This window comes from Amphiura filiformis, chromosome 11, assembly GCF_039555335.1.
Source record: "Amphiura filiformis chromosome 11, Afil_fr2py, whole genome shotgun sequence".
NCBI classification, from domain to species: Eukaryota; Metazoa; Echinodermata; class Ophiuroidea; order Amphilepidida; family Amphiuridae; genus Amphiura; species Amphiura filiformis.
Genome location: NC_092638.1, coordinates 64635984 through 64651161, shown reverse-complemented (window position 1 = coordinate 64651161; position 15178 = coordinate 64635984). Strand labels below are relative to the sequence as shown.

Sequence of the window (15178 nt, the reverse complement as noted above, 5' to 3'; positions counted from 1 at the left end):
ACAAAGGCAGATATGTCATAATTGGTACCAACAGCCAATAGCTGCATCTTTTAGCCCAAATTTAAGACCTTATTCGTAGAAATTGTTCAAGAAATAAAGACACAAACTTACAAAGATCCAAAACCAAATATGCAAATTTAAAAGTTGCAGTTTGGCACATTGCATGTCCTATTAATTGTACACAAAGCATTCGCGAACAAGAGAACTACATACCTGCCAACATTGAAAACCTAGAAAACAGAGTACATGGCGAACATAGGGCGCGAAGCGCCCATAGTATCGCCTCTGACGGCGGGGGTTAGAGGGTTTCTACACTGTAAAAACCCTTATAAGCCCCTTCACAGAAGACACATTTGTGTACATCCATATCAAAACGATGCACTTGTCGGCTGCTACATGTGCCTCATTTCACATAATAGATAGGAATAAATACCAGACTCATCTCAAGTAGCAGTCTCGTCAAATCATCCCCAAGTGACTTAGTTATGGAATGTTCTCTGTATTAAATAAGCCATGTGACTTGGGGATGATATGACGATGATGAAGTGACCCCCACTTGAAATGAGTTTGGTATTTATTCCCAGTTATTATGTGAAATGAGACACATGTAGCAGCCGACAAGTGCATCCTTTTGATATGGATGTACACATTTTATAGAAAAACCAACAATAAAGAACAAGATGAAGCCCTAGGCTTTTTATACACTTTCTACTCCATATCTAGCAACAATTTCAACACATATTTGATGTACAACCTTTTAAAAAAGTGTGAAAAAACATTCTGGGACCTGTTTTTATAAGTTTGAAAAATATGCTTCCTTCACATAGAAAATGTGCTTTTAAAAATGCAGTTTCCTATACTTTTGTACATAACGATCATTCGTTGAAGTGATTTTTTGGCTTTATAACAAGGCCTACGTGACTGATAGGACACTGATATGATGCACAATACAAAGTTAAAAATTCAGAAAAAAAAATATTTAAAAAAAAAACATGTCAAACTTTTTGTTGACTTTGGAGAACCACTAGACATATATTCTGAAGTGCTAGGATCATTCACAGTTAATTTGAAAAAAATTGGAAAAAAATTACAAAAAAATTACAGTTTGTTATCTTTAATATGGAAACCACTAACTAATGTTTACCTCTTCATCTAACACATTATTATACATGCATTGGTTTTCCATGCATTTATAATATGTGCTAGATGAAGAGGTAAACATTAGTGGTTTGCATATTAAGGATAACAAACTGTAATTTTTTTGTAAAACTAGCTTGACCCAAATAAAATTGCGTTGAAGTGCAATGACTTGTTCAATGAACCCCTGGATTGTAAGAATTGGGGAGATATATAGTCAACAAGGCCAAGGGGAATTAGTTTTCCAGATCTGCATTTAACACAATATATAGCAGCTTCTCATCTTCTCTGGTTTTCTGTACTTAAGATAAATTAAAATGTTTTTTCTTTTCTTTCTAAAGCAATAGTGGTGTATAGTTATGCATCAAATGGAGATAAAAATATAGGACTTATGCAGACCTGCCCTGCCGAATTCGGTATACTTTGAAACAAATTGCTTGTGATTCAGTTTGACACATAATCGATATTGGAGTTGGACCCCAAAAATTTTGGACAGGCAGTTTCTGAATCCTGGCTAACACCCTGGGTTTGGGCCATATTGGGGGTGATCTTTTCTTTTAGACCACCCGAGCTATATAAGGTTAAAACTATGAATTTATCAAATACAAATTTCGCATCAAGGTTAAACATGTTCTTATAATTATTAGCAACACAAACACACCTTTATTTTGTCGAACAAGCTTTATTTTGTTCTAAAATCTATGTTTTTATCTCAATTTTTGATGAAAAAGAGCTGAGTACAAACCTGGTGATGCAAACTCCAAAAGATTCGCGTAGCATGAGCGCTTGATGTACGCTTGTTTTGACGGTGATTTACGCTCGGGTATCAAACATTTTCACGCATGTTTTACAGTACATGTATTTTGCTGCATGGCGCAATTTTGCATTTATTCAAGATGGCAAATTTCTCGAAAAACACAATGTATTTTTCTTTAAAAAATCCTTCTTTCACAAATTCTTTGCCACTTTCCACTAGGGGTGTGATTTTCGGGTAATTTTGTGCCCGGCGCATTTTTTTTGGGCGGGTAACCGGGTACCAAATTGCAAAAAAAATTTTTTAATTAATTTTTTTTTTGGTTTTTGTAGTGTCCTGGACCTAGATTTAGATGCTAGGATCATTCATGGTTGACCTAAAAAAAAAAAAAAAAATTCAAGATGTTTTGTATTTTAATATGAAAATTGATAATTTGTATTCATGTCATACTCTATGATTTCAAAATGCATTGAATTTGAATGCATTTTGAAATCATTAATAGAGTATGACATTCATACAAAATATCAATTTTCATATTAAAAATACAAAACATCTTGAATTTTTTTATTTTTTTTTTTTAGGTCAACCATGAATGATCCTAGCATTTAGGTCTATGTCCAAGGAGACTACAAAACCGAAAAAATAATTTAAAAAAAAAAAAAAAAAATCATTTTTTTTTTTTTTTTTTTTTTTTTTTTTTGAATTTGGGGCACCAGGCAGGGTATTTCCTGCCGGGTAATGTAATTTCGGCGGGTACCTGCGAGCCCGCCCGAAAATCCCTGGCTTACTTTCCACTCATCTGATCATCTTTTAATGTGACGGAAGGGATGCTGATTTTATGAAGGTATGTTTCTTGCTTTTCCGGTAATTTTTAAATTGTTTCTTGAGACAAAAACTTCCTAGCTGAGTAGTCGTTTTCACTTGTTTTCAAAAAGTTGTTTTCACCTTGTTTTTTAACCCATAAGTTCCCTCATTTATCAAAGTGTTTGGCAATTAACTGTTTAACCTTGATTCAAAAGTAAACCTTGATGCAAAAGTAATATTGTTTTGTTCATACATACACGCTATATAACAGCGCGCGTGATTGGTCTCGAGCCGGGCATAAACAGCGTTTATGTCCGGTGTCCCTGATGCCGCATGCGAGATCGCCAGGTAGGGAAAATGAAGGAAAATCATGTTTTTTAATTATCGTCACCCTATAACAAAACTGCCTTTCGTCATTCTTACATGTTTCTCATTTGCAATTTTGATTTTCTGAGTAATAAACCCATAATTAATTAATCAAATTTCCAGCCGCATTCTTCATTAACTTGTGGAATACATCTCTGACTCTGTGAATGTGATGACTTAGGCAGTTTTGTTATGAGGGTGACGTTATGTTACTTGTAATTTTTTGTTATTATTTTGATGAAATAAGAATCACAAAATGTTCTGGTATGTATGAACGGGGTAAAGCGGCCCCTCGGGCATAAACAACCGTTTAGTCATGAAAATATATGAACATGATGAATGAACCTCTAAAGCTAAAATGAGTCAAAGACAAAGTGTGTGAAAATATTGAATCCAAAACATAAACAATAAATTGGATGCTTTATGCCCAATATTTATTATTCGACTATGTCTCGTCCAATATTTTAAAACTCATAGCTCCACCAATAAATATGGGCTAAAAAAACCCCTTAATCGATCCAATTTTATACATGTCAGTACGGGCGCACAGAGTTTTTACGAGACATACTTACTTGTCCCGCAATAACGGGAATTCTTTTACCAACCGGACTTTGCTGTCCTGCAATATCGGAAATCCTGTCATAATGAGACATTATGTTTTTAACATGCTCTTCGGGCTAAACGATTGAGTATCGCATGTCGTGAATAGCGTCATCGTGTTCAGCGTGAAAAGAACCCCTAGGTCGACCATGGGGGGTTACGGCAAACTGGGATGTTACTGATATTTTGCTATTTCTTGTTTTCCATTGAAATATCCATAGACAATTCGAACAATGCAATAGGTTCGGTATTTAGCAACGTAATATAAACAATTTTTTATTTGACTTAAATTTCAAACAAAATATATTTTATTTGTTCCAAGAAAGAATTTCCAACAAATGAGGGGTCAAATTTTACTACAGTTAATTTCCCGACTCCCAAGCAAAATTTATAAGTCATTTTTTTAACCACATTCCACTGCATACATTTTCAAAATATCGTGCTCACATTCGTGGGATTATTTATCGATAAGCTGCTCAAAAAAGTAGCATAATTTGTTGAAAACTGAATCAATTCCCATCGGATTTTTTTTTCAGTGGGCGCCATGATGCTTATTAATATTCTGACGTAAAAAGGTCATAGGTTGAGTATTTGCATAATTCGGAAAACTCCGGAAACTCCGCTGCTAAATTTCATTCATAAATCCAAAGTCGGAAGCTTTTTCCGACCGATTATGGTGGTGACGTCATCTAAATATGAGCCATCTGCGCTTGCGCAGAGTGAAAATAACAGCGGCCATTTACACACTGCCGAATGCATACTTCGATAATGTCCTCTCATGGTAGTTTTCACGTCGTTATAACAGGACTTCCTTCAATCACCGGACTTATTAAGGTACGGTGGGAAATAATAATTACGAATATTTAATAATGTCTGTTTATTGCAAGACATCCTCTAATGTAAGAAAGTCCGGTAAAAAGTCTGTGCGCCCGTTACTGCATCTTACTATAAATAGGGAAATGTTGTATGTATCTATCTATCTATCTATCTATCTATGTATCTATGTATGCTATAAAGGCTCCGTCAGTTTCGATCCAAATGTCGCCAAATTCATACGCGAGATCGATGAATATACGGGAACGATGTTTAAACTTTATTTGGTTGAAAACGGTCAAGAATTGGCCTCAAAATCAGTGAAAATGTGGTACGTTGCTATGCTGGGTAAACAAAAGCGGAGTCAGTTGTCAAGCTAGCCCGCATGCGCGTCGACGGGCGTATCTAATGCCAAGCCGCTCGGCGTAAGCGCAGCGATAGCGCTTGGTAACGCAGCAACACTACGCCATGTCGCTGCGTAAACGACGAGAGTCGCAAGCAATGAATGATAATACGGGTGAACGTCCGAACGTAGGCGTAATAAATACGGGGAAAGATGTGTGTTAAAAAGTACAAACAACATGAAGAGGTAGGCCTACTATACTGTAATTAAAAAAGAAAACAAAATGAGGACAAACAGGTAGTATGTGGGTTAGCCTATAGTTAGTCACAGTAAGAAAATGAAAACGGGAATAAAATAGGCTAAAGAAGGAAAGAATAATAAAATCTAATAAAATTAGATGATTTAAATAAAAAAAGCTATTAAACTGAGGACAGAACTAAATAAATAACATGAAAACGGGAAATCACAAGCTAAGCAGCAAATAAAAATGAAGTCAACAGGAAATGTAAGAAAGGACAGATTTAGAAAATAATGGGAACGGATTGAGTAAATAAAAAACATGGTAACGGAAATTTGCAAGCTTAGCAGAAAAAGTTTTTTAAAAATGGAACAAAATTGGCCCATGTAGAAGAAACTAAAAAGAAAGAAAGAAGCTAAAATGGAAACTTAGGCTTAACGAGGGTCAGACTCAGATAAATGAAATTTACCTTTTCAATGATTCTACCTGTTCAGTAATTCCTCCCGTTTTAGTGAACACTCCCATTTACTCACCTAGCGGGGACCCGCGCGTAGCGCGGGTGTCCCGCTAGTGCAGTGTATATAACTCCCCAAATATTTTTACAATTTCAGCCTCAGGGAAAAATTCGGAAACAGGACACCTCGCCCACACGCAACTTCGCCTACACGGCATCTCGCCTACGTGCCATCTCGCCCCCTATGCAATGCAATGCATTGCAATGGCGGTTGTGGATGTATCATGACGATCGATGTGACAGGAAGGGTCGTGTGTTCTTGTGTTGGTAGCAGACTGTACGATCAAGGATTCGTTCCAATGAATGCACGGGAATATTCAACAAATTTTGTGTGTGGGGGGGGGGGGGGGGGGGTTTTTTAAATTGAGGCCCCTACCGTCCGCGTCCCGGTGTAGATTATGTTCGGTTTTTAACACACCGCTGATGTGATTAGGCCTATAACAATATTTTTAAATATTTTAATATGTGTATGCATTTTTTCAACATGCATTTTTAATAATTTGATAACTTCGTGTTAAAGTGTGTTATACAGGAATTTTTATTAAGATAATTAAAAAGGAAAATATGAGAGTCTTAATTTTCTTAATACCATTGATTGTTAAAACTTTCAGCCTACTTTTAATAACTTGATAACGTGATAAAGTGTTTGAAATAAATTTTTGGCCATTTTCAGCGAGCAGGGCCTGTGCTGTGCGTTTAAGCCCTTTTTACACAGCTGGTATTTGCTGCCGGCGATTGCTTGACAAGTCCCCTGCGTGCCTGCACACCGCCAGCCAAACCACGGAATGGCGGGGAAATGGAATATACTGGATACGTTGCGTGCTACGGTCACAGTGCCATTGATTTACCCATGTCATACCCGGCGATTTCGCGGAAGTCTTTACTTGCCAGCGTGTTGGAGGACTGGTAGTGTGCACAACAAAAAAATTGTAATTGCGGGCCGTGTTAAAACATGTTTAATGCTTGTAAGTCCGTACCATGCGCAGGCCTACACGAAGACGAAGGAAAGCCATTGAATTATGATACAAAATCATAAGGGTAATGAAAGTTGATTCCAAGTTTCCCATCATCGGCATCACTTTTTACATTATCCCAGTAAACACAAAAAACGTTTTAAAAACGTTTTAAATAAGTTATATTTTGGCTTTTGGTTTAGGTAAAAACGTTTTAATAACATTAAAATGTCGGGTTATATAAAGGCCATGATAACGTTTTAAAACGTTTTGTATAAAAACACACTACACCAATATTTTTAAATGTTTTCAAAAAATGTTATTGTAAACTATTTTTACAAACATTTTTGCCAAATATTGTGTCAATACTTAAATAACATTATGTTAAAATATTTGAACCCAGCAAACACAGAAATGTTCTTAAAATGTTTTTTTCAAAACCTTTTAATAACATTTAAATGTCGGGTTTTATAAAGGTCATGAAAACGTTTTTAAAACGTTATTGAAAATATTTTGGGCAAACATTTTTCGCAAAATATTTTTTCAACCCCAAAATAACATTCTGTTTAGAATGTTTTGTGTCAAGTTTTCAATAATGTTTTTGGAATGTTATTAAAACGTTTTATACCCTTTATATAACCCGACATTTAAAGGTTGTCCGTAAAACATTTTTGTTTGCTGAGCAGTAGATTATCAAAAATGTTTTTAAGGTTATGAAAACGTTTTATACTCTTAATATACCCTTTATATAACCCGACATTTAAACGTTTTCTGACAACCTTTTATAACCTTTTGCGAATGATGTCGAAAGCGTTTTGTGTTTGCTGGGATATTAGCTTATATTTTCACGAACAATAATTAATTTAATATGTCCAAAATTTAGGCCTTATAAATGTATTTTTATGTTAAATCCTTAGGCCCGTGTATTTTATTTTTACAGGTATGTTTTCATGAACAAAAGAATCAATTAGGCCCTATTATATGTGTTATTTTATTTTACAAATTATGTTTACTTACTTCATATAAGTTTGTACTTTTTAGTGTTAAATTAATTATGGCCAGTATGGCCTAATAATTTATATAATATGGCCAAAAAAAAAAAGCGCTTGTGAGTTTTGTGTATTTTTATTTAATTACGAATCATTCATTTTACCGGCTCAAACTCACTTAAAATAAAGTTTGAAATGTTCAAAACTTTTAAAACTTGCAGTCCTATAAAAGATATTTGCAGACCTATAAAATATATTAAATCAGAGAAGATCTTCTTTGACATAGCCTAATAAAACAATTAAGGGGAAAAAATATTTGCCAAATTTTTCAAAGACAAATGCGCACAACTAGCAAAACAAACGCCAGCAGCATACAGCTTTCAGATATTTTGTGGGGTGCTGTGCAGTGACTTATGTCCCATTTTTGCACCGCGTGTTAACGGCGGATATTAGCTACCACTCACACGAAAACGCCGGGTGTGATTATGTTCAATCAATGGTACCGTGATCCAAGCACGCAAAAATGCCAGAATACACCGATGTACCTTCCTTGACAAGGCGGGCCCAGCGTCATGCTCATACACTGATGTGCGATCGATTGCTTGACAAGTCCCGGGTCAAGTATGCTCTCAGTTTGATTAAGACCCGAGAATTATACGGGCCATGTTTTGTGCTTGCGACGTAGGCCTATCGGAGGCACGCGAAGAAGAAAAAGTTGCAAATGTTTGCAAAACTGATTAATACTAAATACGATTTCGGTAAAATTTTAATTTGAGGTTATTCTTAATCAAATATTATTAGTATTAACGTGCTCCCTTATAGGCCTACACATCCAAAGACCCATCATTTTCTTATTGTTTTCACGCAAAAGGCCAACTCCCAAGATCATTTTGTGGAAAAGTCCTAAGTTTTAGAATATGGCCCAGAAAGAACTCTTTTTTTAGGGGGGGGGGGTCTTCCCTCGAAAAGCCTCATTTGTTAGCAACTGCCCTCGAAAGACCTCTTTTTGGATCCTACTCCTATTTATTGCACAATTTTGCCCCGAAATACCTTATGAGCGAAAATGAAAAATGTTACTTTTATGCGCATAAAACTGAATCTGGAATCTGTGTTTTGTTTTCTTTCTCCTATAATTCTATAATGACTTTGGTTTGTTTATTTGTTCTCTCTCCGTCCACTCCCGCATACACACCCACCCCAACACTCCAACCACACCCTTCCTGAACACATCTCGAAGAATCAAGCGCTGAAATTGAAAATGTTACTTTTATTGCGCATAAATCCAATTTGAATTTTTTGTTTTGTTTGACGGTGGTGTTTGTTAGAAATCAGTAAAGAAATATGATGTGCATATGAATAATATACAAGAAGGTATACGGTCACATATATTAAGTTGGTACCCCCAAAAAGGTGGATTTGTCACATTTTCGGTGACATGTGTTGAATGTTTCCCTCATAAAAAATGTTTTAAGCATAGCAGGGATGCACATTTGGGCTTAAATGAGAGCCTATTTATTTGTCTAAAAGTACCACAAACAAAAAATAGATCCTGTACACCAATTAATTTCAGCAGCTAATTAACTCTAATTAGTCAGGGGTGGATGTGGTGGGTGTGAGGGTGGTGGGTGTGAGGGTATGCACATTTCCTATGGGTGACTGTGCGTGTTACAAGTTTTTTCTTTGTAAAATATGTTTTAAGGCATAACAGGAATTCAAACAAAAACTTAAATGAAAGAATATTAATTTCTTCAAAAGAATCACAACCATTTCCATTAATCAGGGGCTTTAATTAATTATAGCTGTCACTTAATTACTCCTAATTAGTCAAAGAATGGAAGAAACTAAACTATGCAATTGTACTGTATGCAAGCTTTATCCATTCTACAGTGCTGTTACTTTGACTCAAAATAGAGATGAGTTCTTGTTGTCCAATGCTGATCATACAGATATATTCTGCAGTATTTCCTTATACTTTATAGTGAAAGATTTTCATGAAGTCAAAAGTACAAATACATTGTACACATTCTCATTAGTAGATGTATGTCGCAACACAGCACATTTTTGCCAATTATCATCACCCTGTATGAAACATTGATAGCATTGTTAGATGGTGAAAGTGATTCAACAATTGCATGTAGTACATGTCATGTACATGAATAGGCCTATTCATTCTTGATTCTCTGTCTTTAGGTTAAGTGTACTTGAACATCGCCGTCATGCTTTGTACATATAGGCCGTAAATAACATGCAAGCTATATTTAGTCAGTAAATGTATAATTTTGACACACCCTATAATGTTCTATTCATTTGTAATACACATGAAATCTGTGGAATTGACTTGAATACTATAAGCAATGCAAATATAACAAGAATTCAAGTGGTAGATTTAACTGTCAACATTTCTGCTGGGAATTTGGCCACTCAAGAATAGCATTTCACACAGTCTATGGTAAAATTTGGCACACCCTGTATAATAAGCAATCATTTTGTCAGAGTTTCATGTCATATGAGCACAGTCTGTTTTCAAACTATCATAATGCAGCATCAAAACTGAGATTTTAGTCAGTAATCTTAGGATATTGAGCTACTTCAGTGGGATTACATATTATCATAATATATTATGTTCGCTTTTTTGCACACCCTGTACAGTGATCGTGCAGATAATCAATTGATACAAATGTTGTATTTTTAGAAAGGGCAAACTGTGTACTTTCTTAAAATAAAAATGAATTTCAGTTACTACATACTGGGAAATGATGAGACTGGCATAATACTATTCAACTTTTTGTGTGAAATTATTTTGTTACACCCTATATTACCTATCGATCACCCTGTATATTCAAATGCTAACTAATGTATTGGCAATCCTTGAAACATAAGCTTTCCAGAAATGTATGGGTTTACATACTTTTCTTGAACTACATTTGAGATATAACCAAAAAGGTGCAAAAGGAGATGATTTCAACCAAATTTCCAAATGTGCACCAATGGGGTACCAACTTAAAAAATGTGACCATACACATGATAAATGAAAGAAAGATAATAATTATAATAATAGAATCAAGGAAGGAATTATTTTAGTCAAGTGTTAATTGTATGTATACGACATCCGAGTAATCCGAGCTTCCAAATCTGGGTATTTGATAAGCCTAGATAGGGAAGACCTGTTCGTAGACGGTGCGCACATGAACAGACAAAATACGGGGCAAAATAATGATTTATATGAAGTTTAAAATGAAATCATGCATGGTATTTGATAGACCTAGAAGACGCGGTGCGCGTGTTAACAGGATCTAGGAAAAATAACGAGTTATATGAAGTTTAACTAAACGAATCATACCTGTATATAAAGCCAAACAACCTACATCTTCCAAATCTGGGGAAAATAACGAGTTTCGTGAAGTTTCAAATTAAATCACAGCTCAGTATATCAATAAACACATTTACTGCACAAAATGTTTCCATTTATTTGAAATTTTTTCGTAGCTCCGATGTCTTACAAACATAATGAATTTGATTCCAATGTATACTCAGTGGACATGTTAAAACATTACAATACCAAACTAGAGCGATAACCGCACCATAGCTGAACCATGTGGCTTTGTCAGTAGGCCTATATTGTGGTAGGCCTATACCACTGTCACCCGGAGTCTGTAATGGACATAATCTCGAAATGCTACGAAGGTATGACCGCCCGAGTGGTGTTAATGAAAGAGGAAAAGTAAAGAATATAAAATAAACTAGAGCAACTGTGCCCTTTGCAAGGGCACGAGGTAAGTTAGGCGGAAAAAGTGACTGTGACGATCTGATCAAGCAGCAATACTGTGCAGGATAATATTAATTTTAATAAGACTGTTTTATTAATTGCCGTTTTAATATACCTTGATCGTGAGAAGCTGGCATTTTGAAAACTTGACTTTTGACCTCTGTACGACCCCCTTAATGACCTTAAATGAATTTTAAAATATTTAAAACATGTTAAGAATGTCATAAGGATCATTGCATTTAAATTTCAGCTCACTTAAATCATTTTGAAAACTTGACCTTTGACCCCTTTATGACCCCTTAATGACCTTAAATACATTTTTTTAATGTTTTAAACATGTTTAGAATGTCACAAGGATCATTGCATTTAAATTTAAGCTCAATCGGAGCATTTTCAGTTAAAATGACCTTTTTTGACCCCTGTGACCCCTTAGATGACCTCCGACATTTGGAAATATTTTTATTACCGGTATATTCTTTATGTTTTTCTCTTTCATATGACACCACTCATGGGGTCATACCTTCGTGGCATTTAGAGATAGGCCTATGTCCATTTCAGACCAAATGGTTAGTCAGTTAGTAAGCTAGTAACTTAGTAAGCTAGTAAGCTAGTAAGTAAGCTAGTAACATTCACTCTTATAGGCTGATACCATTTCATGGTTCAGCAAAAATCAGAATGATCAGGGTTGAAACGTTTTTATGTAAAACGATCAAGGCCTACACTATATGGTTTTATCTCTTGGCCCGGCTCTTGACAGTTCAGTTTCGCACACTAAATTAATACTAGGAGAAACTTAAGAAATAAGGGGAAGGATTCGACTTTAAGCTTGTCACCAAGAAATTTAAGAAAGAAGGACTCCGGGAAGGCCCGAATAGACTTTGAGCATTGGTCATCAAAAGGCCCTTCCATCATGAGACGACCATCTATATACATATTGCGTAGAGAAACGTAATACTTGCAGCTGTAAATGCGTAGGTCTTTTAGTTTTAGCTTAGTCTTTCACATGTCATTTCAGTGCACCATTATATTATAATCATTTTTTCTCTTTAATTCCCGTCCAATTATGCTTGTTTTGTACTCCGTCGGTAATCACATGGTTCAAACTATAAACGAACGTATTAGATTGTTAAACCCGGTTTCCTCCTTCAGGCATAAGGCCAAAGTCTTTCTTTCCTTATGTCCTTAATTTTTCTTTATTCAATCCTGTTCTTTCTTGATGCCTATATGCCTAATTCTTTTTCCCCTTTGATACGTTATTGTATTGTCAATGGTCCTGTCATATACATAAATAATTCAAACTTTCTGACTTTGGTTTGAGCTTAGACTAAAATAGCTAAAGCCTTACTTGCATTTGAATAAATATATTACCGGTATATAGGATACATGCTAAATACTTGAAGCCAAAGCAATTAAGTATAACAAGTCAGATCATGCTGACGGTGTTTATCTACATCATATGCGCAGGTGCTCCTTTGTTAAAAGGGAAATCCCTGATGAGGAACGGTCAAAGAGTAGTTCTCGCCAGTCAAGAAAGAGAAAAAGTGAAAGTCCACTAACCGCCCCACCCGAAAAGGAACTTTCACCAGTTCGTCTTCATGGTCTTTCTTACGCCATGTGAGATACTAGTAGTGATCATATATTCTGAGCTAAGCATAGCCTAGTTTGGTAACTATAAAGAAAAAAAGCCCTACTCGTCCGACTGTCAAAAAGCTTAGACGGTTAAATAATAGCATTGCATGAGTACGACACTCACAGAATACTAGCTTAAACATATAAATCATCATTATCAGTTTGTTTTATAAAGTTTCAATACCCGTATAAATTATATGACATGCATGAATAAAGTGCACATGACATAGGCCTACGTATCTTCCAAATCTAGGTTTATCAAACTCCCAGATTTGGAAGTTATATGAAGTGGTCCTTTTTTTATTATTATTCATATTGCATTTATATTAAACAGGACAAAAGACAAATAACTTGAGCAAAAAAGATAGAAAGAATAAAAAACAACATACACAACACAAATACAAAAGCATCTCTAACATTATAATATATGACTAGTACAATATTAATGCATATTTTTAAATTCGTTTTATACTTTGTTTGTCCGTGGGCACACGAGAAAGACAATAATTAATATGTTATATTTATGTAATTACTACTTTTCTTTGTTGTTACATTATTTTCTTACACAAAACATTCCCATTTCATACGAAGTGGTCCTTCAATAATGTGTGATTTGCATAAGAAATAGCTTCCTATTTAAATGATAGTTTTCACTGATGATAGCTCTATAGCTCGTACTGATCGCATTATCCCCTTTTAATTTCGAGCCAAACAAATGAGGTAAATTTAAAACGAAGAAAATTGCTATTTCATTCCAGCGCCTACAATCTGTGTATTAGCTCGCCGATCATATTATTATCGGACGGGAGCTAAAGGAAAATTATAAAAGACCAACTTGGACCCAAACCATACCGATCAGATAGGGCCTACCATGAGTCGGACTCAGATGCCAACAACACAACCCACCAGGAACCACGGAAATCCATCCAAAAGTGGCAATATAAATAATAAGAAGTTAAGAACACATGCAGTAAAACATAAAATCAGACCAAATAAAAGAGGCGAATAAAAGTAAAACAAAATTGTGACTAAAAATTTTTTTTTTAAAGTAGAACCACATAACAAAACAATAACATAACACATAACAAAAAGTAGAAAAACAAACATAAAAATAGAACAAAAAGGCCTAAATCCAAAAGAAAGCAAGACCAAAGAAAAGCATACGTAAAAAAAATATTAAAAAAATTAAAGAAAAACATAAAATGGAAAAACAAAAATAGGACAAAAAAAAAAGCCCAACCCCAAACATGTCAGAAAACAATACCAAATAAACAAAATCAAAAGGAAACAGTACATAATACAGACAGACAGAATATTAATTGATACAGACAAAATAAAACAAACAAAAACGCATAATATACAAAAAAAACAATACGATCGTACCAAATTAGTATGTAGTAGGCTACAAAACATTACAAAATAAAGAAAAGGATTATATTACCAAACCAAAACGAGCCAAAATATAACTAGAAACGTAACAAAAACAAGCACCTATCCCAAACAAAGAAAAGCATAAACAATACACTAATTAAAGGGAAAAAACTAAATTGAAAACATAATATAACCAAAAACCCACTCAGACAAAGCTCTAATAAATCCAAATGAAGAAAAACAAATAAACATTAAACAACATAACAAACTATAGCAAGAACCAAGAACAACAACAAAGCCAAACACTAAAAAAACATTGCGAAATATAAAAGAAGAATATTACAAATTACCCAATAAAAAAAACATGCAAAAGTCCAAAAGACTATTAAAAAAACGGTACCGTAGGAAACGTAGGCCTATTAAATTTTGATACACTATACTTTCCTTATTTCGGAAACGCAAATTAGGTGAGGGGGAAATACAACAATACTTCTCAACTTCAAATCACCACAGCACCATCATCAAAAACAATCATCACCTACCGGTATCGACACCGGGCTATTCTCAAGACTACAACAGGACGTGGTCACTATATTCTCGTCCATTCATTCAATGGGGGCGATTTAATGAATACATCATTGATAGTACGATCTGAATACACACACATCCTGTGCGCATCGATCGTATACATCCACGATGCCATTGCGTTGCATTGCCGCAATAGCTAATTAGGGGGCGAGATGGCACGTAGGCGAAATGGCGTGTAGGCGAAGTGCATTGTGGGCGAAGTGTCCTGTATTCAAAAATTCAGGGAAAAACATGCAATTTTGCATGTCTCTGCATAGGACCTTGACCTTGTGGAAAACAATATGCGCTGGACAGTTAACAGTACGCTTAATTT

At 35.0% G+C, this 15178-nt stretch overlaps 1 protein-coding gene across 1 annotated transcript in view; it reads right to left on the bottom strand.

Moving 5' to 3' along the window:
* The window catches only part of LOC140164085 (coiled-coil domain-containing protein 42 homolog), a 33078-nt gene that overhangs the window by 17591 nt on the left and 309 nt on the right, over positions 1–15178 (bottom strand). The gene's annotated exons all lie outside the window — the stretch shown is intronic.